Below are 23,757 nucleotides of genomic sequence, written 5' to 3'. Positions count from 1 at the left end.
ACCCTCAGTTCCAGAGTAGTTGGCAATGTTTCACAGGCCCTTTCATAGATCTATTAGGGAAGAATTCTTGGAATGATATCTGCGTTGTATTAGTATGGGGCTTTATGTCACCGGCTTAAAGTAGCAGAAGGAAGTTGTCCGCTGTCAATTCTCCTTGTGTTCAAATTTGGAGGCAATATAGATGAAGTGATCTTGTCCGAAGACCGAATATGACCCGTGGGGATGTACCCCCAAATAGAAACGAGGAAGTGGATGAGGTTTGAAGACGGGCGGTAGGGAGATGACTCTCACCGAAATCCTGCTGCAGAGCCCTTTCGTGCAGGTAGTCAATGGTCCTTTGGCTTACTTGAATCGGTGTCTCCACTCGTACTTGTCGATACATCCCAACGCGCGCATGAATAGTAGGTAAAGTGCCAACTTGGACATCAACATCATTGAATGTGTTCGTACGTACGTATGAGTGATGTGTGCGCGTACATGTGTGTACGTGTGGGTGGAGCTTGTGACGTTATACGCTGATGACGTTAGACGTTTTTGATTGGTTGTATGTGTGATTTGATTGGTGTATAGTTGTGTAAAGGAAGGTGTTTCTGTACCTTGAGACTTGTGTATATGGGTGTGGTCTATAGGCATGTAAAAAGTTGAGCTGAGTTGATGATTGACGTTGTTTGGGCCATAGAATGACTTTGAAGATGGTAGAGCGTAAAAACTGTGTTTTGCGAGGGTTGGACTGCATTCCCGCATTCCATAGTCTTGCGTCATATTTTTCAATCATTAACTTGGTTCATATGCATGTATGGGTGTGGTCTATAGGTATGTAAAAAAGTGAGATGAGTTGATGATTGACGTTGCTTGGGCCATAGAATGACTTTGGAGATGTAGGTAGAGCGTAAAGCAAATGTGTTTGTTTTTGCGAGGCGAGGGTAGGACCTCGTCCCTACGCTCCATAGACTTGCATATTTTTCAATCATTAACTTGGTCCATAGGTATGTATGGTGTGATAGACGCCAGGAGATTTTCTTCATCTCGGGCATGAAGGGACAACTCTCCAAAGGCCTTTCAGCCAGACACTCAGGAAAAGGCCAAGGTGCCGGGTAGAATCCATTAAATTTTGCGGTCGGCGGCCGGGTGGACGCCTGAGGAAGCTAACGCCGTGGGACCGGGACCCAATGATCTTCACATCGATATATATTCTACTTACTGGCAACCCTCAAGAGTGTCACCATTTCATACATGACTTTTCTGGCAACGCACTCGTGGAAACGCCCTTTTTGCTTTCTGTAAGTTTTAGGTAGGAATGTCTGGCAACCTCCGGAGTTTTCCTCTGGATTTGCCAGCAGTTTTGTATCAGAGGAGAAATCACTATTAAAGTGGTCAAACCAACCCACCTTTGGCCATCCTAAAACGGGCATCTATCAAGGTGGTGGCCAGTAGAGGTGATACAAACTCTCTAAGAAGCGCCCTCCGAAGACAAACCCTCTACGAAGCGCCCTCCGAAGACAAACCCTCTACAAAGCGCCCTCCGACGACAAACTCTCTTCGAAGCTCCCTCCGAAGACAAAATTTCTACGAAGCGTCCTCCGAAGGCAAACTCTCTACGAAGCACCCTCCGAAGACAAACTCTCTACGAAGCGCCTTCCGAAGACAAACTCTCTAAGAAGTGGTCTCCGAAGACAAACTTTCCACGACAACAGCCCGCTTCTATAACCCATCTCCTGCACGATATTCACCTTGCACATCTGCATGATATTCACGTAACATGCAGGTCAGTCACGTAACACCTTTCCCGCATGACTACACACTACGAAGACCCAGTGCCCACCGAGGACAGTGAACCCATACACAGATATGCAAACGTCAACGCTACCAGTATATACACTGGACATCCCAGACACATCTTCACATGCCTTAACCTTCAAAGCCACGTCTAGAAACACCAAAATGAGAGTTTTTCTCGACATGGGTTCACAAGTAAACATCATGTTAGTGAACAACTTTCACAAACTCCGCACCCAAACAAAACAGAGAGCCATTTTGGAACCCCCAGATGTAAATATGTGCAATGTGGATGGAGTACCTTTCCCTATCATTGGCAAATTCTCTCTTGACATTAACTTTAAAGATGAGTGCCCATCCATTCCAGTTACCACATACGTAATTGATATTTATTTCCCTGCTGATATCCTCATAGGATTAATTTTAACGAAGCAACACAACATAATTATTTACCCTGCACAGGATGGAATAATTTATGCAAATCATTTCCTCCCCCTATTGTATTCAGCAACTTCACACATGGTGAATCACATCAACGTGGCCAAATAGGTAGAACAAAAAGTAACGTCATTTAATGCTAATAAAAGTCACTGTGCTACATCACACGAGGATACACCAGCTGTTAGCCCAAATGGTCACACTACCTAAACATCTTCCCACAACTCTTTGATATTCCAATGACAGCTGTGGACTTGCGGTCCAAGCGGAACAGACGAACTAACTCATCACTCATGTCAAAATCAACAAAACGTAGGAAAAAAAACAACAACACGCACACACCCAATAACGTTGAACATTTACCAGTCCCAGGATACACTCTTGCCTCTCGTAGAGGATTTCAACAACAATTCAATTCCTGTCTCAGATGTGTTAGTCACTTTCAAACACACTAACGCAATACTTATCAGACCAAAGACACTGTTCCCTCGTGAGTACGCAAAGCTACACTTTCGAGTGTCCCAAGCATAGGACACTGATGTAATCAGTATGCCAGATACTTGCCGTGTCAAGGGCACTTCCCTGTTTTCAGCCATCAACTCTACATCTAAGAAAGGGCATATTTGTATCTTGGTTGCAAATGACGCTAACGACACCCTCCAACTCACAGTTGGCACAAAAATGTGTGATTTCGAAACTTACCCTTCATGCATGCAAATCATAGATGACGAACTCCCAAATTCTCAAGTTTGTGCCACACTTCTCGACGTCCCTACGGGACAGAAACCCATTGATACATCACATTTCAACCACATAGACTTCCCCGATTCACAGGCAGACTTGCTTACACTTTGCAAGAAGTTCAAATATAGCATTGCCACTAGATGTGAACCACTAGAAGTCACTAACCATATTTAACATCAGATACCCCTTCGGGAGAACTCAAACCACGCTACATCTCTGCATACAGAATGCCACACAGTAAACGCATGATTGTTGATAAGCTCATCCAAGACATGATTGCGTGAGATATCATCGAGCTATCCATTAGGAAATGGAATTTCCCGTTCTTCATAGTGCTACAGCAGGACGGGTCTTTCCGACCTGTAGTAGACTTCAGAGAGCAGAATAAACTCACCACACCAGACAGACATCCGATCCCTATATTACAGAAAATATTCCACACTATCAGCGAAAACAACGTAGTGTTCGCGAGACTAGATCTTATGTCAGGCTATTTCCAGATTCCCCTTGCCCCAGAATCTAGACCTCTTACAGCCTTTAGCACACCCACAGGACATTATCAATTTAAACTACTAGCCACGGGTCTCGTTTTAGCTCATGCACAAAGTATTCGCAATTCTCATTAGTCACTCTGCGTTCATGTACCTCGATGACGTCATCATAGCTTCTAAATCAATTAACAAACATCTACACACACTACACACTGTCTTCTCACGACTAGCACAATCAGGTCTAAAACTGAAGGTAAAGAAGTGTTCTTTCCTTCAGAAAAGATACGCTACCTAGGGCATGTTCTTAACTCAAGGAATTTTAACATCGCAGGACAAAGTCAAGGCAGCCATTGATTTCCCACACCCCACTTTTGTTGAACATGTACGTTCATTCCTTGGACTGTCAGGGTTCCACAGACGTTACATTCAAGGTTACCCTAATATAGCAGCACCATTAACGTCATTACTTAAGAAGGAAACACCCTTCTCTTGGACATCTGGCCAGGAGAAATTGTTTAATAACTTAAAACAAGTCTTAACCACGGCACTTGTCCTTGCCTTCCCAAACCACAAGCTTCCCTTTACAAGTTACACTGATGCGTCCTATACAGGACTGGGCGCAGTCCTCATGCAGCACCAAGGTGATAAACTTAGACCAATTGTCTGTGCGAATCGTGCACTCAATAAACACAAGAGAAATTACTTAGTCACAGACACAGAGGACTTAGCAATGATAAACGTACTCAAACATTTCAATGACATCATCCTTGGATACGAAATGTATATATACACAGACCATCAACCACTCTTTCACCTATTTAAAGGGAAAAATCTCCCCGGGAATCTTGCCCGCTGGTTCCTCACCATACGAGAGTTCATGCTTACTTGATATGTATATATATATATATATATATATATATATATATATATATATATATATATATATATATATATATAAATATATATATTACTGGGAAAAGCAAATGTAGTTGCAGATATTCTTAGTCGCCATATTACCACCATCGCTCAAAACCCAATTTCAGTAAATATTACTCAAGTGCGCATAGCCGCAACACGGAGATAAGCTCCTCTTTAGAAACGTGTCACATACTTCTTCGAGTCTGCAGACACATCTGACACAGACAACTTTCCTTCAGATCTTGACATTTACACGTTAGTGGATGACATTCTTTATCACAAAACAACACTAATGAACACCCATGAACCCAATAGATCAGTGTTCCAAATGGTAGTCCCTACAGATCTCATTTCAAAATTTTTAAAACTTATACACGATTCACCTATTGCTGCACACCCTGGTAAGGAGAAATGCGTTATACAAGCCAGATTGCACTATTTCTGGTTAACAATGAGGAAGGATATACACGCGTACATCGACGCTTTCCCCTCTTGCGCGAATCACAAAGGTCATATCAGCTGTCATGTTCCAATTCTAACTTACCCTACACCTTCTAAACCATTCGACACAGTCGCTATTGACCTTCTTAAGTTGCCACTTACACATACCGGAAACAAATACCTCCTTGTCTGTGTCGACCATTTCTCGAGATTCTGTATTCTAGCTCCCCTACCAGACAAGACAGCACAACACATAGCAAAGACACTTATTGACAAACTCATATGCCCCTTTACTACACCCAAAACTCTAATATCTGAAAACGGGAGTAAATTCAACAGTGAGATTCTTTCTCATATTTCCGATTATTTAGAAAAAAAAATGCAACACTACTGCTTATCATCCCAGTTCTAATGACCTAGTTGAACTTCAGAATAGAAAGATTCTCAATGTTATCAAACATCGTGCTTCTGATCTTCATCTTCCCTGGGATGAACATGTAGGCTACCCATGCTTTAAGCTGGTTTAAATTGCTATATAAAAGTCAGTAACGGAGTCAACCCATTTTGTTCTTTTTGGGCTCAGACAAAAAGCTCCCATATGATCTTCTCCTTTCAGACTTACCTCCCATTTACAACTTGAATAATTTTGTAGGTAATTTCAATCACCTTTTCAAACGAATATATAATACCCTCCATCTAACTAAGGAAGAAATGGTCCACTTGCACAGCAAATTAGCCAGAATTGATACCTTTGAAATTGGAGACACTGTTTACACCCTTAACCACACACTCATCTCCAAGCTCTCACCTAAATTCTCTGGACCCTTTCGTATCATTAGTCATGAATCTAAGAACAAAGTAAAAGCACTCAGTTTGTAAAATCTGACTGAGACCCTGTTGCATAAAGATCACATCAAAAGAGTCCCCCGTGGTCTGGACATAGAAACTGCGTCCTCTCAATCTCACACTGCACCTGATACAGAGGACAACCATCGATTCTCTTCTCCTATTCCACCATTGCCACTTCCCCACTATAGTCTTCGTAATTGAGCCACACTTTCATAAATGTAAAATTCTGCCTACTTTTACAATTAAGCTTATTTTTCTTTTATGTTTTTCATGTGCCCTATTCTTGTATAATTCCCAGATACCACCCTTATTCCAAGCTTATGTGCATGTACCTTCATGTCAAAGCCTTAAACAAGGACCTTGTTTTCTCTTCCTCTCTCTCTCTTATTTCTATAAGCACAGAATCACCGAGGACGGTGAGGGTAGCTGACCGAGCCCTGTAATAGAGACCAGATTTCCTTCGTCTCTGGTATGAAGGGACAACTCTCAATAAACCCTTCAGCCAGGGATTTCGCTCACAGGCTTTACTATTTAAACAGATTAGGTAGATAATGATAGGAGGTAAAGGAGGTATTTCCCTCAGCCCGTGTTCCCTTTACCTCCTATCCACATCTACCTAATATGTTTAAATAGTAATGCCTGTGAGCGAATACTGTTAGTACCTAAAGTTCTTGCCGAAAATGTTTCCGCCGTACATATAAAGAGTGCGAAACTAATATCATTCAAGGAGAGGAACAACCCTGAACAACAGTAGCTCCAACTTCTCCGTTATAACAGCAGCAACAACAACAACAACAACAACAACAACAACAACAACAACAACAACAACAACAACAACAACAACAACAACAACAACAACAACAACGACGACGACGACGACGACGACGACGACGACGACAACAACAACAACAACAACAACAACAACAACAACAACAACAACAACAACAACAACAACAACAACAACAACAACAACAACAACAAGCTTTACAGTATCTAGTACAGCTTTCATCCTACAATAAATGATGTACAGCCGTCCTTATTGGATAAAGTCAATATTTTCATAAAACCTAGTGTACGAGAATACATTATATCTATGTTAAATTATCTTAAAAATAAAAAAGGATATCGTGAGTTCGGATGAAAACGCGAATTTATTATCACTTGTTACAGGTATAAATATTCTAGAAATAATGCATTTCCTGGAAGTACAGGGGTTTCCGGTCTCTAAATCAGATCAACAGAAGTTAAGAATATTTTTGAAGCTTATTTCATTGCCACCAAACTATATAAAAATTCTTAAAGTAAAAAATATATCAACTGTATGAGGGAGTGTTATGCCATTATACCCCCCTTCCTCGAATCCGTATAAAGCGAATTATAAGTGCATCTTAAATCAACGCAATAATATAACAAAAAGAAAGAAGAGCTGTAAATGGATTGCATACTAATCTTCAAACTGTGGCATTACTTGAGTCATAAAATTTACAACAATGAAGTTATAAACTGCGTTATCTTCCCTGCAGGAAGCGGTGTGGGCTTGCAAGATAACTTGTTGTGCGACAAGTACTATCCAATTTTAGAGACGGAGAGAGAGACAGAGAAAGATAAACAGAGAGAGAGAGAGATACAGAGAGAGAGAGAGAGAGAGAGAGAGAGAGAGAGAGAGAGAGAGAGAGAGAGAGAGAGAGAGAGAGAGAGAGAGAGAGAGAGAGAGAGAGGGGGGGGGGGACGGACTGAGACAGACAGACAGACAGACAGACAGACAGATGGACAGGCAGACAGACAGGGTGATTGATTGATTGATTGATTGGTTGGTTAATTGATTGATTGATTGATTGATTAATTGAGTGAGTAAGTGAGTGAGTGAAAGAGTCAGTGAGTGAATGGGTGAGAGGGTGGGAGAAAGATATATATATATATATATATATATATATATATATATATTTATCAACTACAATGCACTTTAATTCTAAGCCATCAACATCGCAAGAACCATGGAGGCACATGCAGAAATTGAAACATGGTACGCCCGAGAACTCGAACTTACGACGGCAAGCACGTGACCAGTGCTGTTGTGACTTAGACCAATACACCATCAAGAGATGGCGTATTGGTCTAATTCGCTACAGCACTGGTCACGTTCTTGCCACCGTAGGTTCGAGTACTCGGGCGTACCACGTTTCAATTTCTACATGTGCCTCCACGGTTCTTCCGAAGTTGATGTCTTAGAATTAGAATTAGTGTCCAACACTTTAGCACCAAATGACATAAATTTGGGGCTCGTCGGACGCCAAAGAAAAGTTGACTCAAGTGAAATTAGCCCTGATAAAACTGTAGACCTATCACCAAGTAAACGAAAATTATTATTTGACTACGAAGAAAAAGAAGACGAAAAGAAAAAGGGTATCAAGAAAAGAAATACAAATACTAAATAATCTTAATGATGTACTAACCCATGTAATGTAGAAATAAAATTCAGTGTAACTAATAATTTACTTATCAACAAATAATATAATATGTAACGTAATGATGTAAACAAAATATAATAATATTGATGATAAATAAGAAAAAAATTACAAAAAAAAAGTTTCAATATCCTATTTGAAGGCCTCAACAACATTTCATGGATCAGTAAACGTTTAGTTTATATTTAGTAAACATAGATTAATCACGGAAAATCAAGAAGGGTCCTACATATATGTTTCATCATTAGGAAGCTTGGATATATATCCGCAAAACACAACAGCGCATTTTACCAATTGCATTCATCCTTTAGTCTTAAGCCCAGAAAAACAATATGAAGTGTGTTTAATAAATATACTCTTTCCGCAGATTATATACATTCTGAAACAAGTGGACGAGAAATTCTCTATAACATTAGTAGGCAAATCTGGAAATTCATATATGGAAATACTAAAGTACGTACCATACATACATATACCAAAGGCTTTTTCCTTCTTACAAGGGAAAGTATCATTACAACTGTTTCACCAGATCTTGTTGATCATGTGAACCGGGAACTAGTGAATTCTCTTAATGATAGTTATTCATATTTCTTCGAGAATAAATATCCCCTGAGACATTTACAATGTGGGGTGAAATGTATTTATAGTTCTCGCCTAAAATATCAAAGAAATTAGGTTTTGATCCTGAAAAACGTTACAAGATATTCACAAATGACGCAAGAACGACACAATTAAAGGCAATTGTAGCCCCTCGTGATAATGTTCATCCTACACATTTTAATGCACAAGTGAATATATTGGATGCAATATCTGTAGGTAACATTGCAGCTATAAATCTGTATTGATTTATACCCCTTTACAAAGTAATATAATTGAAACTGTTTCAATTATTATTTTGAAAACGGTAATTCTGTAACTTTAGTTTTACATATCCGAGAAAAAGGGTTTATGAGGTAGTAAGCACAATATGAAAATGAATTTCCATAGATTAACACATACTCGTCCACCAGAAGACGGTTTTTTAGCATTATTTTCAAACCCTATTTGATTAAAAAGAGGAGGAGGATTGGCAGATATCATCACTTTTAAATCACCTATCTATTATCAATAAGGAATTGGTCTATTAAGCTGGATGACGGGCATCACAAAAATAGATATATACAGTTTGCCTTAATGTAATACCTGAAACACTTACATTCGGACAAAACGTTGTAAGCGATCTAGAGAAGGATAAGACAAATCAATGCAAACATTAAGAAATAGAAGTATTCAATTTTTGAAAAAATTGGGAAAAATGATAAAAGAAGGAAAAGTACGGAAATATAAACGCGCATATTATAAAAGAGATGTCTTTAGAACCACCGTATCACTATAATCATGGCAGGGGAAGAGATTGTAACAACCCCCAAAATGAAACTCCTGCACCAAATTATACATCTGCAATTAGCGAAATGTTCCCCAGACCTCATAGACTCAGATTATTAGAAACGTCAATTGAAAACAGACAAAATGTTGAATTTTTACCTGTATTAAATATTGATTGTGATTAAACATTAGCCGATAATTTGATTGAATTTAGATTACAGAAAAATTATGACATTTTCCTTGATCTTTCAAATACAGTCTTAAGTTTAAAATTTCGTATGACCAAAATTCCTCAAACAGTGGAACTATTGATTTAACCGACGATGATAATACTGTTATCCCAAATGGAGCCTTATTAAACACCATTTTCAAATCTCGTCAGTCTTTATCAATAGTATACAAGTAGAAGATAATTATCTTTTTAATTGCGTCAGCTATATTAAACTTCTTACAAATATGTCTTTAGCGCGGAATATGTTTTTACATCGAGACGATAAAGGAACAGGTATAGTCAATAAATATGAAAATTCACATTTTCAAAGTTTAAATTACTTAGAAAAACGTGTTATTAAAAATATCAAATCAAATGGAATTTCTCTATGCAGACAGCTAATGAGTGATATCTATAATATTGACATTTACCTACTAGATAGTGTCGATCTTCGCATAAGATTAGATTTAGCACCAATTGAATTCATAGTAAAGTCACCTGACGTAAACAAAAAGTTCAAATTATCTGTTGGCAGGTGTAAATTAATAGTACCGAAAATCTGCCCTCTCAAGGAGGTAATAAAGGCTTTGAATAAATCGTTAAGAAAAGTGATTAACCATTGATTACGTCCACTCAAAACAACTGGCAAAACCATATGTTCTCTCCAAAGGACAAAACAGTATTATGATGGATAATTTATTCTTTAACATTATGCATAATAAACTTTATCTAATAATTATCGATATGGTGGATTTTAATGGTTTGTGCATTTGGCGAATGTACTAGCGTATTAGAAATTTATATTGACAGAAATGTGGTGTTAGAAAGTAGGGGATAATAATAATGATGAACGGTTTTCAAATTGACAGAATTGTACGGTTTATTCTTAGAATAAACAATATCTCAAAATTGCAATACAAAGGAGTAATATCAGTAGAAGATATGAAAAACGTAATTCTTTCTAATCAAACCAATATTTTTGTACTCAATGTCCTCCCTCGTAAAATAGAAACGGAGCATTGGATTGTTGGATTGACGAGGGAGTCATATGAGAGGTACAAAGAAAAGAAAAGAGAAGTAAAGCAAAAGGTAAAGGAGGCAAAGAGGAGAGCAGATGTGAAATGGGGTAAGAGTATGACAGAAAGTTTTGAAAGTAATAAAAAGATGTTTTGGAAAGAAATTAAGAGAGGAAGAGGAGACGAATCAAGTAGAGAAGAAAAGGTAAAAGGTGCAGATGGAGAGATGATAATGGAAGAGAAGGCAGTAAGGGGAAGATGGGCAGAATATTTTAGGGAGTTGTAAAATGTGAAGGAGGATAGGGAGGGAAAGATAGCTGCAGTGGGAAATGCGAAGAAAATGAGAGTGATGAGTGAGGAGAATGGAGGAGAAATAAGGAAGGATGAGGTGAAGGCAGTTGTTAAGATGATGAAAGCAGGTAAGGCACCTGGTCTGGATGGATGCCATGCAGAATGTCTGAAAAAGGGAGGTACAGTGATGGTGGACTGGCTGGTGAGGTTATTTAATGTTTGCTGGAGAGAGGGTAGAGTGCCGGAGGACTGGAGGAGTGCCTGTATAGTTCCTCTTTACAAGGGAAAAGGGGACAAGTGTGAATGTAGTAGTTTCAGAGGAATTAGCTTGTTAAGTGTAGTTGGGAAGGCTTATGGGAAGGATCTTGATTGAGAGGATTAGGAGAGGAACAGAGGGAGTAATTGGTGAGGAACAGTGTGGATTTAGGACAGGTAGAGGTTGTGTAGATCAGATCTTTGTGGTAAGACAGATATGTGAGAAAGCTATAGGAAAAGGGAAGGATGTTTTTTTGGGCTTTTATGGATCTGGAAAAGGCTTATGATAGGGTAGACAGAAAGGCACTGTGGGAGGTTATGCAGATATATGGGATAGGAGGAAAGCTTCTGGGAGCTGTCAAGAGTTTTTATGAGAGTAGTAGAGCTTGTGTCAGGATTGGAAATGGAGAGAGTGAGTGGTTCGAGGTAAAGGTGGGACTTCGTCAAGGATGCGTTATGCCGCCCTGGCTGTTCAACTTATACATGAATGGGGTGGTGCGAGAGGTGAATGCAAGGGTAGTGGGTCAGGGATTGGAGATGGTTAAAGAAAATGGAGAAAAGTGGGAGGTGAGCCAACTGTTGTTTGCGGACGACACTGCGCTTGTGGTAGGATCGGAGGAGGGATTGAGGAAGTTGGTGGTAGAGTTTGGGAGAGTATGTGATAGAAGAAAACTAAAGATAAATGTGGGTAAAAGTAAGGTGATGAGATGTACAAGGGGTGAAAGTGGCAGTAGACTGGAAGTGAGCATTAAGGAAGAGCGACTGGAGGAAGTGGATAGTTTTATATACTTGGGTGCAAATGTGGCAGGAAAAGGTGGAGTGAAGGTGGAGGTAGAATGTAGATTGAGAGAAGCGAGTAAATGCCTTGATGAATTAAAGAGTGTAATGTGGAATAGACATTTGGGAACGGATGCTAAGAGGAGACTGTATGAAGGAGTGATTGTGCCAACAGCACTGTATGGGGCAGAAACATGGAACATAAGAGAAGAAGAGAGAAGGAGTTTAAATGTGTTTAAGATGAGGTGTCTGAGAAGTATGATGGGGGTTACTAGGCTAGATAGAGTGAGAAATGAGGAGGTGAGGAGGAGAACAGGGGTGGAAAAGGAGCTGGGAGATAGGGTTGATGAAAGAATATTAGGATGGTTTGGACACATGGAAAGAATGAGTGAAGAAAGACTAGTAAAAGAGGTATGGAAGGCAGATGTGGAGAGAGTGAACATGAGGGGACGTCCTAGGATGAGGTGGATGGATGGGGTGAAGGGGGCTTTGGGGAAGAGGGGAATGTCTGTTGAGGAAGGACGGGAGAGGACAGAAGACTGGGGTGAATGGAGAATGGTTGTATATGGATGATGTTGTGATTGCATGAGGTGGAAAGGGCGGGGGGATGGGGGGTGAGGTAGTATGTGTGAGCAAAATTTGACGCAGCCCGAAGGGATTTCTCCCCGTCCTTTCCTTTTATGCAATGGGGGGACGGAGAGGGGGAGTCGCCGATTTAATGAAGCGGCCTTGCTGTGGATGTACTGTGTCTTGCGACACTGCTTCTGACCCAGGGCATTAAACAAGGTGCAGGGATGACCCGTCATCCAGGAGGTGCTAGGATAAGAGGGAGGGTGGAGGGGTGTGGAGTGTATTCAGGGATGGAATGGGTGGAAATGATTTTGTGCCTTTCCCTTTTTGGCTACCTCCCTTGTAAGAGGGAAAAAGCCTTGGTATATGTATGTATGTATGTATGTAATATATAATTCGAAAAGTACGATTTACATTACATTTACATTACACAACCAAAAAAGTAATTTTTGTACATATAGATTACAAGGCAGCAATAGATTAGTTTGCGTTTTTTTATTGCATATGGTTTGTACAAAACTTAAATCGTTACGGCGTTAAACGTGCGATATTATTAGATTCCTATACATCCTCATGATTACATTTCTTAAAGACCGATAAATAAATAACCCTATTTAGTTACAAGCACTTCGGTAACTATTTTCCGAACTGAAGTTATTTACTTTGTCATTATAATAAACAAAAACTGTATCTTACAGTACATGTAATTATCTCTGTTCGCTCATAGAAGAAAAATAGTGTAAGGAAGTTCCTTGGTTTACTTTATTTGTGAAGGCTATTTACTTTCATCAGTGGTATATGAAAAAATCAAGGCCCTTACCTTCGCACGTTGTATATAACATTGTTCCTCTTACCAACTCGACACTCAAACCAGGTCAACTCCCCAAAACAAAGAAAATGACTACTTGTCACGAGAACATCGCTTCCCTTCATGAAAAAGACGAAGAGGACTATACCGAGGAAAACACATTATCCAAAACTGCTAACTCGAGTAACATCGATTTTCAATGTAGATAGTTATTCCGACATGAAACAGTTTCAATATTTTATACTTATATTTTGTTTTCATTTTTCCGCGTAATATCAGGACGAGTCTCCAAATAGGCAAAAAATAAACTCCTGACCAAAGGCAAGCTGCAGGAAATAATCTGTACAGAGAAAAACGATGATACGTTTAGTATCAGGAAGGACGTGGACGACTCATTCGACGGAGTAAACGATACCCCCGCCGACATCAAAAATGACTTCCTTCACGTCGGATCATGAACTCCAATCACAGGTGAGAACCTCTGTGAAAAAAAAAAACGGAATATCCTGTTGCGCCGACATCGCAATAGGAAAAATAAACGAAAAAGACGAATAATCGACAAAAAGAAGGGGGACGGAATCAGACGATGATGATGAATTCTGAATTTAAAGCATTGTATTCTCAGTAGGCTTTGGTTAAAATTACTAATGTAGCAATGATAATATTTAGTTCTATTAAGGATAGTTGTATTCTTAGTGTTTTTGTTGTTAACATTATCAATGTAATAACATTTAGTTCTACTAAGACTAATTATATTTCTTTTATAATTATACTGTTTAACTAATAAAAGAATAGCTATAAAGTACAATTTGTTTTCATTATCCTGAAATAATAGTACAGGAACTCAATGATTGAAGAAATAAAAAAGAAAAATTAACTAAGGCTTGCGAAGCACACTCGAAAACCATTGTGTTATGTCGCACCTACCAGCATACATTTCGAAGTCATTCTATGGACAATCAAACGTAGATCATCAACTCCTCTAGATTTTTTATATACATATAGACCACACCCATAGATACCTATGGACCAAGTTAATGATTGAAAAATATGACGCAAAACTATGGAACACGGGAACGCAGTCCTACCCTTGGAAAACAAACACTGTTTTTACGCTCTACCTACAGCTCCAAAGTCTTTCTATGGCCCAAGTAACGTCGATCAACTCCTCTCAACTTTTTACATACCTGTAGACCACACTCATATACACAAGTCTCAAGAAACACAAACTCCTCCTTTTATACAACTACACACCAATCAAAGCACACATACTCACACATAAAGGTAATCAAAAACGTCTAAAGTCATCAGCGTATGACGTCACAAACTCCTCCCACACGTACACACATGTACGCACACACATCACCCATATGACTGTACGAACACATTCAATGTTGCTAGGGTCCAAGTTGGCACTTTACTTACTACTCGCATGTAAGCATATATGGACGTATGTATGTATGTATGTATGTATGTATGTATGTATGTATGTATGTATGTATGTATGTATGTATGTATGTATGTATGTATGTATGTATGTATGTATGTATGTATGTATGTATGTACGTATGTACATATGTACGTATGTACAGTATGTATGTATGTATGTATGTATGTATGTATGTATGTATGTATGTATGTATGTATGTATGTATGTATGTATGTATGTATGTATGTATGTATGTATGTATGTATTTGGTATGTAAGGACATGAAAGCTAATTAGGAGAATGAGGAATATGTTTGAACGAACATCGATATGTAGTTGTATAAGATGTATACAAAAATAAAACTGATCCCATCACGACAAGTTTAAAATAAGGCTACGTGAAAGCAAATTGGGTACTCGACATTTACACACGTTAAATCATAATCAAAAGAGACACAAAGGCAAATTAAATAAGACACGATAGCGAGTTGGAAAAGAGACATGAAAAAGTTTACACTCTATAAACGACGTTGTGCTGATGGAAGACAATAAAAATGTGACAGATACCAATAATGATTTTCAATATGAAAGGAGAAATACTGTACAACCATGGACGACAAGAGAATATATATTTTAAGGATGGAAAGATAAGGGATATCATAAATGTTGACATTAAGGTAAACTGTCTGAATGCTATAAGAGTAAAAATAATTAGAGGAGTATATAGCAGCGAATGGAGGACTAAACAGGGAGTAATTTGTATCAGTAAACGTCTTGGCATACAAAGAATAATGACATGGGAAAGTAGGACCTATGAATAAGAAAAGTTGAATATTATAAGAACTTGCATGGCTATAAGGCATCATTATGTACATGGCAGGGACAACATAACAGTAATGAAAATCAATTTCCTTGTGCCTTGGTTCCCAACCCGGTGCCATGTCTTATCACTAGGTGTTGACATGAAACCAGTAGGTAACTGAATTATCATGGGCCATACCAACTTAAGTGATCATTTTTGCAAGTGATGTGAACAATTTAATCCTATGTAATACGGATGCAATTTATATGTATTTGAAAATGTATGGAGATAGTAGAGTATGTAGTTTTCTAAAACCAGTCATGAAGAAGGCCACAAGGGTAAATTACATGTCAGCACGGTGCATGGGTAAAAATAATTCTGAAAACTTTTAGTCTAGTGGATAGTGTTCTGTACATATCCTATGGGTTATGGGTTTTAATTGATCCAATGATTAATTTACATTATTTTGGCAGATATTTTCGCTACCAATATCAATAACATGTTGGGTTCGTAGTTCTACAATCTCTTTTAAATACGTTTCCCAGTCATTTCCTATTGATTTTCATATGTTCATACATCCCCTCCGTCAAAATTTTCAGTCGAATGAATGAGAAAAATTGTATTCACTATCAATTCTTGAACGACTTTAATTGAACAGACTAATCCACGTTCATCTCTGCAGTCAATGACAGTAATGTGGTTACGGTAGTTGGTTCGCCAACTGTTCACATACACAAGGAAATTAATCGTCTTTGCACTGTCTTCAGAAGCTCTCTCATTTTTTCATACATACATACATACATACATACATACATACATACATACATACATACATACATACATACATACATACATACATACATACATACATACATATACCAAGGGTTTTTCCCCTTACAAGGGAGGTAGCCAAAAAGGAAAAGGCATAAAATCATTCCCACCCATTCCATCCCTGAACACACTCCACACCCCTCCACCCTCCCTCTTATCTTAGCACCTCCTGGATGACGGGTCATCCCTGCACCTTGTCCACTGCCCTGGTTCAGAAGCAGTGTCGCAAGACACAGCACATCCATAACAAGGCCGCTTCATTAAATCGGCGACCCCCCCTCTTCGTCCCCCCATGCATAAAAGGAGAAGACGGGGAGAAATCCCTTCGGGCTGCGTCAAATTTTGCTCACACATACTACCTCACCCCCCATCCCCCCGCCCATTCCACCTCATGCATCACAACATCATCCATACACAACCATTCTCCATTCGCCCGTCTTCCGTCCTCTCCCGTCCCTCCTCAACAGACACTCCCCTCTTCTCCAAAGCCCCCTTCACCCCATCCATCCACCTCATCCTAGGACGTCCCTTCACGTTCACTCCCTCCATATCTGCCTTCCATACCTCTTTTACTAGTCTTTCTTCACTCATTCTTTCCATGTGTCCAAACCATCCCAATACTCTTTCATTAACCCCATCTCATTTTTTCATACTTCAAGAAAAAGTAGAAACTATAGAAAATAAGATAAAATAAAATAAAATAAAATAGAATAAAATAAAATGAAATAAAATAAAGTGAAAAATAAAATAAAATAAAATAAAATGATGTAAAAGATGAAATGATATAAAATAAAATAGAATAAAATAAAACAAGATAGAATAAAAAATATATTAAACAAAAAATGAAAATTATTGCCACAAGAATCTGGAATTAGGACAACCCCTGGAAAACACGGGTTTGAAACCTACAAAGGAAAAATTACACTAACAAGAAACGGAAATAATTAATCAGTGGCAGTAGTAATTCCAGTTATATACGTGACGGTGGTGGGAGGGTTATTGCAAAGGTAGTTGTAGTGGTGGTGGTGGTGGTGGTGGTGGTGGTGGTGGTGGTGGTGGTGGTGGTGGTGGTGGTGGTGGTGGTGGTGGTGGTGGTGGTGGTGGTGGTGGTGGTGGTGGTGGTTGCGTGGGTGGGGATGATGGTGGTGGCAACAGTGGCGGTGGATGAGGAAATGGAGTAGTGGTAGTGGTGGCTGGGGAGGAAAGAGAATTTGGCATTCAGTTGGCACTCAGCCGGGGACACGAGGCAGAAGAGGCTGCCCCGCCCATCTCTCTCTCTCTTCATCTCTATTACATCTAATCCCTCTTCTCTCTCTCTCTCTCTCTCTCTCTCTCTCTCTCTCTCTCTCTCTCTCTCTCTCTCTCTCTCTCTCTCTCTCTCTCTCTCTCTCTCTCTCTCTCTCTCTCTCTCTCTCTCTCTCTCTCTCTCTCTCTCTCTCTCTCTCTCTCTCTCTCTCTCTCTCTCATGTTATTCATTCCCATCTACTCTTTCTCCTCACCCTCCTCTTCCTCCTATTATCTTTTCCCTCCTTTTCCTCCTTTTCAATTCCTCTTACTCCTTCTCATTCCCTACTATCTCCTTCATCTATCTGCTCCTCATCTTCCTCCTTTTCATTTTTTTCCTCTTGAATCTCGCATCCTTACTTGCCTCACTGCAATCTCGTTGTTGTTTTCTTAGTCCCAGTAGCCCCCCTCCCCTCTTCCTCTCTCCCTCCCTCCCTCCCTCCCTCCCTCCCTCCCTCCCTCTTGGGATTAATTCGTCACAAGTCGCTCCTTGTGTATGACTCCTTCTCCTACAGACGGGGTGCCACGGAGATTAATGAAATAGCTTGTCACCAACCATAATTAGAATAAGCGCCACCTAAAAGAGAAGTGAATAAGCGAAAGAAGAAACAGAAGGGAGGAAAGGGGTAAGGGGATAGATGGAAAGGAAAAGGGAAGAAACAGGAGAAGAGGGAAGGGAAGGGAAGGTTAAGGGAGGTGAGAGGGTAAGTGATGGGATTGGAAGGCAGGGAGAAGCGAGAGGGAAGGGAAGAGGAAGGAAGGAAGACAGGGGAGGGCAAAATAATGAAGAAAAAGGACAATATAAAGTTATAAAGATGAAGGAATGGGAGAAAGGAGACTAAAGAAAGGGTGAGGAATCGAGAGAGTAAAAGAGAAGAGGAACAAGAGGAAAAGATTGTGTTGGCGGTGTGTGTGTGAACATGCATTACAAGCAACATTGCTGAGGAAAAGTGTGTTCACTGTCGAAAATAGCCTCTCAAAGAGCGACAAGAGGTGCCATTGAGTGATGATCTCCTCTGCCTGCTGAAGGCTCGAGGTCTTGCTCAATAGCTCCATTGTTACTTATTTCCGTACTGAGAGCCACTTCTCCTTTTAATCTGGTTTTCGCCAGACTGTTTTATTCAACTCTACCTTACCACATTTGTTGCAAAGAGGCATTGATCTTGATTAACTCTCTCTGTAACGAGTAGTGCTTAGTACTCTGTTTGTGCTGCCGCCAGGCTAACGACATGGGCTCATCTGAACTTTAGAGAAAACTCTGTCGAAGTTGCAGGGAGGTAAATTTTTGGGACGATACAAGATCCATAAAAAAAAAAAAATTCTCTTCGACACAACCACATTCTTTGTTATATATTTATTCATTTATTTTTGCATGATCTAAAACAAAGCATTTAGGATCTACAGTCTAAAAAAGAATTTTATTTATTATTATTATTATTATTATTATTATTATTATTTTTTGAATTTTGAATTTTGAATTTTGAATTTTAGATTTAGATTTTAGATTTTTGAATTTTGAATTTTGAATTTTGAATTTTGAATTTTGAATTTTGAATTTTGAATTTTGAATTTTGAATTTTGAATTTTGAATTCTGATTTTTTTTTTTTTTTTTTTTTTTTTTTTTTTTAGCTAACAGAAACTTTTTTTTTCCTAAGTCTGCCCTTTAGATGAAGAAAACTGAAATGCCATCGGGTCGAAGGGGTAACTGAACCAAAGATGATTCCAAATGACCACTAGCCATTACATCACGAATCACCTACCTCCTACCTCCTACCTTAATGAATTTTGAATTTTGAATTTTGAATTTTAGATTTTAGATTTTAGATTTTAGAATTTAGAATTTTGAATTTTGAATTTTGAATTTTGAATTTTGAATTTTGAATTTTGAATTTTGAATTTTGAATTTTGAATTTTGAATTTTGAATTCTGAATTTTTTTTTTTTTTTTAATTAACAGAAACTTTTTTTGTCCTAAGTCTGCCCTTTAGATGAAGAAAACTGAAATGCCATCGGGTCGAAGGGGTAACTAAACCAGAGATGATTCCAAATGACCATTAGCCATTACATCACGAATCACCTCCTCTTACCTTAATGCGATATAACAATCCAAGGCAGTCACAGTATACTTCCAGTTAAGAGACCTAACCACAGCAGATATTGGCTGGCTGACAATGAAAACACGGGAGAGGTCATGTTGTTATGGCCTGTAGTTTACCAGTGCTTCTGTCCTTGTGGGCGATCTCGCGCCAGGTTGTCAACAATAGAAATATTGCCGATACGATTTTGCCAATGAATATATCGGCCATGTGAGAGCCTCTGAAGCAGCCTAATTATTTCCGTCACCCTATAAAGGGTAGTATGAATCGGTGGAGTTGTGATGGTCTAGTAGCTAAAGTACTCGGTTCATGACAGTAAATTTAAAACCTCCCTACTGAACTTTCATTCCTTTTAGAGACGTAATCACTTTAGCCTGTTGATCCATTTTACTACGGTGCTGTCCCTAAATAGAACATAATCATTTGGCATTAGACAAAATAGAATCTGTAGACTATGCTCTTGTAGCGAATGGGTTAAGACTATAGTAAATTGGTCAACCCTTTGGATACATTGACCTTTTCTTCATATCTCATTAGGACCAATGCCCAACGATTTTATTCAGCTTAAAGAGTGTCACAACATCTAAGTATTAAATGACTATAAGTGGGAAGGTGCCAATGCACCTTTCACGGGAACTGCTGTGCCTCAGCTGTCAAAAGAGAAAAAGTTAACTAAAGAGAAAATAACGTTAGAAGAGGAAGGCAACATTACATTATAGGTTCTCGATCCAAAGATGAAGTCGAGCTCGACCTTCGAGGTACAATTCAAGGGCGACTATGACACGCAAGTACGAGGCTTTTCCGCCTCGGCGATTCCCGCGCTGGGAGGGTGGCGGTCCCACTTGCGACTTGAGCGTCACAACACTTCCGCCGCGTGGTTGTGCACGTCCTGTGCATTTGATCTTCTCTAGGATTTTCTTTCTTCTTGGTTTGAGTTCCTGGTTAAATCAGTGTGTGTATGTGAGGGTAGTGTGTTTGATATTGACGTTAAACATGCTTTTCAATACTAACTTGAGGCTCAAGTATAATGATGGAGATCCTGCTACATCAACCCTTTTACTTCACAAGTGGTTTCCCTTGATTGAGGAAAATCGTCTAGTGGTAGCCAGAACAAATCATGAAAAGCAGCAAAAGGGTTAAGTATGATGCAATCATATTGAGGGAAAACAGGTAAATGAACTGTGGCTTTCTTTCATTACTGGAGGCCTTTATACACAAATTGTGATAACCTCGATTGAATAATTATAATCAGAAGGCATGCCATGTTGGAAATAGGCCCTTACATTTTGATGGGATCCTTCTTTGCTGATAGGTCCTTACGTTGAATGTTTCCTTTTTTGTTCCTGATGCACTGTCATACTAATAGGGGTGCTGGCGCGTTGCCAGGGAGCCTTGACACCTGATGAGGTCCCATGTATGTTGACTGAAACCCTGTCTTGAGTTTATTAGGACTTTGTCGTATCGACGGGGCCCTGTCGTTCTGATCGGGGTCCTAGCACACTGTTGATTTCTTAACAGTGGACAATTCTACTGTTGTTTCGATCTGTACTCTGTGAAATAAGGATTTCCTTGTCCCAACATACTGCTGAGAGAACCTCATCAAGTTGATAGGAGGTATCGTGGGACTGATGAAGACTCTTATTTCCCAATAGTTGCCCGAACTGATGGTTAAGAATCGATATTTTCTGACGAGCTGAAAGTGGCACAGAAGGGCTTATGGAAGTCCTGATAGGTCGGCAGCTGTTTGGGGTGATGGCAAATATCTATCGTGACAGTGGTACCTGATGAGCTAATGAAATTCTGGTGTGTATGATGTGTCAGTGCAGCTTTGATGTATTAGATTTGCATCAGTTATTAACTGATGTTAGGGTCCTGGTAACAGACACCGTGTTTTGGATGTTATACGAAGTCATTGCATAAGCAAGGGGACCCAATGTATCACGTCCTGGGATTTTGACGCACTGATGACGTTGAGTGTCACTTGTAGGTCTTCACTAGGAAATAATGAAAAATTTCTGAATGAGATGCATCTTGAACTCCTCTTATCATGTTGACCAATACTGTGTATAACACCCTCTGAAGTTCTAAGGTATATTCCACAGTCATTTTTCCATAGTAATTTATGAAGATAGAGTCATTCTGAACCAATTGGACTTCATTTTCTATTTTCTTTCTTCTTGTTTCGATTCTATTCTATCAACAGGTTCTCTTAATATGATCCCCATGCCGGCCGGCCAAGTAACGAGCCGGCCGCTGAGGCCTCTCCTGTCTCCCTCCTTCCCATCTTCCCACCTTCCCTTGAGTCAAAGGGACACCTTTCACGGCCCCGTGTATACTGAAGGATAAAAGGATCACATCTTTACTTGACGACACGGAAATGCCCATATACACTTCCCTTCACTTTGCCGTTGACACTAAATGCTGAAGGAATTGCATATATCAACGTTCATATTTCTCAAATAAAACAAAACGAAAACACTAAAGTAACGTGCACGAACAACTTCTTCGCACTTTTCCCCCTTGTCTGAAGCCGGGGCAGATACGGACAAGGATCTTGCTGGTCGGTTGTAGTAAAGCATAGAATACCTAACACTACTGTACCCGGAAGAGACAAAATACCTGCGACAGACGCCTGCGGCCGCTCGCACACGAGGGGAAACTCAGACTGAAGTATTAATAGCAGGGGGACCCCTTCCTGCCTCCCCATGGCGCCGCCCCTCTACCGCAACCGCCTCCGCCGCCTTCGCCACCTCTCGCCCAAGGATGAAGAAAGAAAACAGTTTCCTTGGCGGAGGGGGGACCTTAGGGCCCATGTGGTTTCCCTGAATGCAGCCCCTATCCAAAAGCATCCCCTACCTATACCTGAATTCCCACATGTCTAAATTACATCTTCTACCTTCGTATTGCGTTTAGACTGTATACATTTTATGCAATAAAACATTTAGACACCATAGTGATATCCCTACAGACCAGTGACATTACAAGTACACCATTCTATGATCGGAGACTAATTTCTACAATAATAGAAAAAAAATGCTTATCCCTTTTGAATATTGCTATCCCTTCATTCTAGTATACTCCTGAATCACGATTGATTCTTCCTTTTCTGTGCGATTGTCCCTAAAGGATAGAAGCGCTGGTTATTGTTGATAAAATGCCTTTCTGAAATACCCCCTAACTGAGTGCCTACGATAGATATCCCTTTATCTCAATGTATTCTTTACTTGTGCCTCTATAACTAATGCATCGGCACATGAATGCATCCAAATACTAGTACTTCCTTCAGGTGGCTAGATCCGGGGACTAACAAGGACGCATGAAAATTAAGAACGTTTGATATTTCATACTCTTCAAAGCCGAAAGTGTTCATTGAACTAACTGATTTCCTTGGCTACTGCAGGAATGACACATAGACAGAGGACTTCCGGCATGGACGAGAAAAAGTAAAGATGGAGATGTGTTCGCGAACGACAGACAACTTCTATCGGGGGTAATGGGGATGGAGGGTAAGGGGAAGGGGGAAGTAAAGTGGATTGAGGAGTGGGGGAGGGAGAAAAGGGAAGGGAGAAAAGGGAAAGGAAAAGCTGAATCACTGGGTTTGTGATGATTGCAGGACTACGAGTATGAAATGAGTTTTATCTCATCTTGTTTAGGAGTTTATTAGATGTAGTGATACGTTTAATTTTTTCATTTGTAACAAGCATTTCGGTGTGACTTTTATAGAATAATATAAGAATAACGAGTCAATCATTAAACCTATTATCATATCCAACAAGATGATGTGGTTCTGAAAACCTTATATAAAATCTTAGATTTGAATATTTTGTTTATTGAGCTCGTTGCAATAAATATTAGAAGGCAATAACGGCATGTGCCATTTTGTGTAAATGCGTAAATCACT

The 23,757-nt window shown here is 39.5% G+C and overlaps 1 protein-coding gene across 4 annotated transcripts in view; it reads right to left on the bottom strand.

The window, feature by feature from the left end:
* The window catches only part of LOC143029145 (myoferlin-like), a 168,572-nt gene extending 146,031 nt beyond the window's left edge, over positions 1-22,541 (bottom strand). For 2 of the 4 annotated variants that reach the window (XM_076191604.1, XM_076191610.1), the window contains exon 1: positions 22,476-22,541. The gene's annotated coding sequence lies outside the window, so the exon portion shown is untranslated. Of the gene's footprint in view, positions 1-20,568; positions 20,705-21,139; positions 22,090-22,475 lie in introns of those variants that run through there. The other 2 variants (XM_076191607.1, XM_076191609.1) reach the window with 2 other exon arrangements.
* Positions 22,542-23,757: the final 1,216 nt, after the last annotated feature.

Source organism: Oratosquilla oratoria, chromosome 10, assembly GCF_046742065.1.
Source record: "Oratosquilla oratoria isolate Oo_2021 chromosome 10, ASM4674206v1, whole genome shotgun sequence".
NCBI classification, from domain to species: domain Eukaryota; kingdom Metazoa; phylum Arthropoda; class Malacostraca; order Stomatopoda; family Squillidae; genus Oratosquilla; species Oratosquilla oratoria.
This window is presented reverse-complemented; position numbering and strand designations above follow the sequence as displayed.